The 4,987-nt window shown below is 37.6% G+C and overlaps 1 pseudogene; it reads right to left on the reverse strand.

Moving 5' to 3' along the window:
* Positions 1–384: 384 nt before the first annotated feature.
* Positions 385–3,119, reverse strand: LOC129012328 (glutaredoxin-related protein 5, mitochondrial-like; annotated as a pseudogene).
* Between the last annotated feature and the right edge of the window lie 1,868 nt (positions 3,120–4,987).

The following is a 4,987-nucleotide window of genomic DNA, read 5'->3' on the forward strand; positions in this document are numbered from 1 at the left end:
TTTCTTCTTTGTTCATCGTTCTGCTTAACAGAAGTTACACAAAATTTGGGGGGATATATTGTCTTTGCAGACTGTCATTTGCAGAGGAGTCATGAATAATGATTCCAAAGCCCTTAGTTTAGCTCCTGAATCAGACAAAGAATAAATGACAATATAAGAATGAATTTTGTTTACAGCAATGTTATAATACAACATTGAATTACTGCAGTGAAGTGGTTGCGGTTTTCACAATAAAATATTACTAGCCCAAACACTAGACAAACTAAAATCACCCAACTGCTTACAAACCGAAGTGATCAGTGCAAGCAGTTGTTGCCTCAGTAGCGAAAAGCAAAATCGGTAAGGCTTTTCTGGCAGCCTCTGACATGAACGCTCCATCTCTGCTCAGTGAGGACCCGGGCAGCCACACTTTGAATCTTGGTCTTTCTTTTTATCTAAAAGGGTGGAGTAGATCCCCAGCTTTCTCAGTTCTCCCACCAGGTCCTCATTCTGGCACATTTGCAGAAGAATGTTACAGCCCCTGACAAACTCTCCATCGAGGTATGCTTGTGGGATGGTGGGCCGGTTGGAATAGTCTTAATGCCCTGTCGGAGCTCGAGGTCATCCATCACTTTGTAGGCCAGATAGTCATGGAGACTGCGCAGTTGTAGGATATGCGCCACTGCGTTGCTGAAGCCGCACTGGGGCTGCTCCGGCGTCCTCTTGAGGAAGTCCAGCACCTTGTCCTTCACCAGCGCCTCTCTGCTGCCCGAGTCTGTCACACGTGCTGCATGCCCAGCACAGCAGAGCCACCACTTCGCTGCTCATCCCCACACATTTGCTGGAGCCCACAATGGCCCAGGCCCTCGAGCATTATTTTGAACTGATACACAGTAGACGTGAAAATTTCAAGAAAGACTGCTTCTGGATTCTATTTGGATAACTTTTCCTGTTGCTTTGATCTTACAATCTTTTAAATAGAAAACTAATACGTGGTCCTTGAAGAAAAGTTGGAAAATGGTCAAAGATAGAAGAAAAATCAATAATCCAAGGCCATCACCAAAGCAGAATTGCATTTTGCATTTACATATTTCCTTCAAGCTTTTATTCAAGTATCTTTTGAATTGTTAGAATTATGTATGTCTGTAATTTAATTTTTTTTCCGGAAACTTAATCCTCTAGCATAAATCATTTTTATGTTACGTAGTCTTTTGTAAACTTCACTTTTAGTGTTTGTAAATGGTCCATTTTGTGAATATAGTTTGACTGTTCTTTTCTTGGTGAGCACTTAAGCTGGTTTCATTTTTTAAAAGGATTTTTAAATATATGATGATGTAATATTAAATATCTTTATATATTCACTTTTGTTTTCTGGATTTAGGATAAGTTTAGGAATGTATTCCCAGAATTGGGGCCAGAATTTGGGGAAGGAGAGAGAGGGTAGTTAAGAAAAAAGGAGAAGATCATATTCTTTGGAACCAGGTTGGTTGCAAAAAAAAGATAAGACTTTTTTAGGGCCAATTTGTAGACTTGGTTAGATGCTACAAAATTATTTTGTGAACATAGTGATTTTTAGTCTGTTTTTGCAGATGTGGCTCAGGGTTCATCGTGTGTCTATTTAGACGAGAATCCAGTGTTATAATCATGACAAATTAAACCTCCTGCTTTTTCAAAGTAGCAGGTACTTTTACAGATTTTGATATGAGAGCTACAAAAGAGGTGATGGGTTTTTTGTGTAATAGGAGAATGCTCTGATAATTTTGTATAAAGAGCAGTAGCGTGTTATACATTGTGTTAGGTTTCTTGCTTGCAAGACGGAAATACGACTCAAACTGGTTTGAGAAAAATAACTGAATATTGTTTTTTGTGACTAAGAGTTTCAAGGTTTCACAGTTACATCGAATGACTTAAATTATATTATGAAAACATGGTCTGTCTTCTTTCTGTCCTAGTCTCTTGGGCTCTACTTTTTCTCTGTTAATTTCATTCTCAGGCACATTATCTTTCTATGTAGGGGCAGCATCTCTAAGCTTACATGGTATTTAGTATTTACTACTTCAGAAAGGGGAGAGAGTCCTTTTTTCTTTTATTTTTAAATTGGAAAATTTTAGCAAGTCTTAAGGATGGCTCTAACTCTTCTGTCTTGGGATGAATTTCCATCTCTGAACAAATCCCCTTGGCTGGGATATGGGATCGGGAGCTTCCTCCTGTGGCTGGGCAGGGTAATCCTTATCTGAATTATGTGGAATAAATTTCTTATAAGTAGAGAGGATTCTGTTCTAAGAATGGAGTACGGTGTAGGCAGAAACAGTAGGGTCTGTTTCACATAGGAATAAGCTTATTCCTCTTTTCCTAGAAAGCCAGGTGTGTGTTTTAAAGGTTCCCATTTGCTGAGTAGTATTGACTCAGTTTTGTGTGAAAACGTAAAAAAAAAAGTTGATGCAGGATAAATATGAAGTCTCATTTTTCAATTTCAATTATTTTAGAAGTTGTTCTTACATCAAAGATCTATGAGTTGTAAGTGAGTAGAGCATAAGGTGAGTCCACAGTATAATGTGGGAGGTAGAATCATTAAGGATGGATATAATAGAAGTTCAGTTTCCAAATCGGGCCAGGCAGCAGTTTTTGGAAAACTTTGTTCTATTCTGGGTGCCATAAGTTAAATGTGCCTGCAGATTGCATGAACTTCGTAAATTTTAAATAACTTGAGGGTATGTTTAGTTGAGAAGAGGAATCTAAGAGTATAGGAAAGGAAAATATCCTTGGTGCCAGAATTAAAAAAAGGATATTAAAACCTTTTTAATGAAAATGATAAAAGGATATTAAAACCAGATATAAGTTATATGGACTAATGTTTTAATGTATAAATGGATATAGAGATTCTTTCACAAAGCTAGGACTCTTAAAGGAGTGCTAAAAACTGAATAACATATCTGAGGTACTTGGCAGAAACTGTACTGTAGTAATAAGACTAGTTGTGACTCACAGCTTGTCCATAGACAAGCAATTCCTACTGAAATTGAGGATGCAATAAAAAGTGTGTGTATTGTATATTTCAAAATAGAAGAGAGTAATTCAAATGTTCAAGGGGATTGGTTTAGAGATGGAAATTTACCCCAAGACAGAAGAGTTAGAGCCATCCGTAGCGCAAAGAAAAGACAGATATTTACGGTGATGGATATCCCAATTACATGGATTTGATCTTGAACTATATGAACATATTAAATTAGCACATGTACCCTAAATATGTACATTTATTGTGTTTCAATGAAGAAGTGAAAAAGGATTTAATTATGGTTTTAGGATATCACTAAGAAAATATTCCAGCATGTCATGTCTTTTGAAGTGTATTTATCTGTAATTGCTTTATCAATGTAAATACATACTGGCTTTCTATGTTAAAAAGCAAAAAATTCTTGGCCAAAAACAAAACAAAAAAAGTAAGCATGCCACTGAGGGAAAACCAGAAGACATAATAGACTGGAAAATTAGCAACCTACGTAATTGAATTGAAAGAAAAACTTGAATGAGATTTTAAAGTATATTTTAAAAATAATTTGAAAGATAAAAGAATAAAAGCCACAAAGAGCAGAGCATTATGAAACATGCTGAGGTGTCGTTGATAAGAATCCATTAGGATGTGTAGAAATGAGAAAATAGGGCCAGGCATGGTGGCTCACACCTGTAATCCCAGCATTTTGGGAGGCCAAGGTGGCAGATCACCTGAGGTCAGGAGTTCGAGACCAGCCTGGCCAACATGGTGAAACCTCGTCTCTACTAAAAATACAAAAATCAGCTGGGCATGGTGTTGTGCACCTGTAATCCCAGCTACTTGGGAGGCTGAGGCATGAGAATCACTTGAACCTGGGAGGCAGAGGTTGCAGTGAGCTGAGATCATGCCATTGCGTTCCAGCCTGCATGACAGAGCAAGAGTTCGTCTAAAAATAAAAAATAAAAAATGAGAAAACAGTCATAAAAAAAAAAAACCAAACTCTGGCCAGGTGCAGTGGTTCATGCTTGTAATCACAGCACTTTGGGAGTCCAAGATGGGAGAATCACCTGAGCCCAGAAGTCTCTCCCAGCCTGGGCAACATAGCAAGACTGTCTCAACAAGCAAACTCAAGGTGTGAGACTGGACCCAGCTAAAAAGAGAATATGTGAAATTACCAGAGTATATTAACAGATAAATAAATGGAAATTATGGGGGAGGTTAAGGGACAGAAGACAGAATGAAAAGTCCAATGTGAGCCTTGTAGGAGTTCCAGAGTGAAGACTGGAAGAGCAGCAACATTCAAAGACATGGTAGCTGAGAATTTCTCAGAGTTGATGAAAAATGTAATTCCTCAGATTGCAGAAGCACTTTGAGTCCAAAGCAGATAAATAAAAGTATATCTACACCTAAGGTCATGCCATTGGAAATCTACAGAATACTAAGGAAATTTGAAAGCAACCAGCAGGACAAATTACCTATAAACAGCAAACTAATAGCCTTCTCATCAGTAATGATACAGGTCCAAAATTATGTATATACAGATGCTAACACATGGTAAATGCTGAATGAGTGATAAAATATTAACTTTGAGAACAGACATGATTATGGCTGTTTTTGGAAAAAGGAAATGTGATCTTTCAAAAGGCAAAACATCAGAGAATCTTGGGGTTAGAGAAGACTGAAAAATGACTCAGTTCATTTCTATAGATATAGAGTAAATATTTTGCTTAACCAGGGCCAGTGTGTGTTAATCCCAAGAGATCTTGTCTAATATTCAAACAGGCAGTTAGAGGAGGCTGTCCTCTTCCTATCAAGGTATGTGTTCACATGGAAATTGGGCAGCTATTTAACAGGTCTGAGGGATGTTTCTGTATTGAGACTGACCCAGTAGCCTCTGGGATTATTTCCAATAACATCTCTGGATGTTAGTAATATGAGAAACTCATTTTGCATGTAATACTTCATATTTTTCAAAACAATCCTGTGAAGGAGTTAAGGCAGGTATTTGAATTCTCA

This window comes from Pongo pygmaeus, chromosome 15 (genome assembly GCF_028885625.2).
Source record: "Pongo pygmaeus isolate AG05252 chromosome 15, NHGRI_mPonPyg2-v2.0_pri, whole genome shotgun sequence".
In the NCBI taxonomy this organism is placed as follows: Eukaryota; Metazoa; Chordata; class Mammalia; order Primates; family Hominidae; genus Pongo; species Pongo pygmaeus.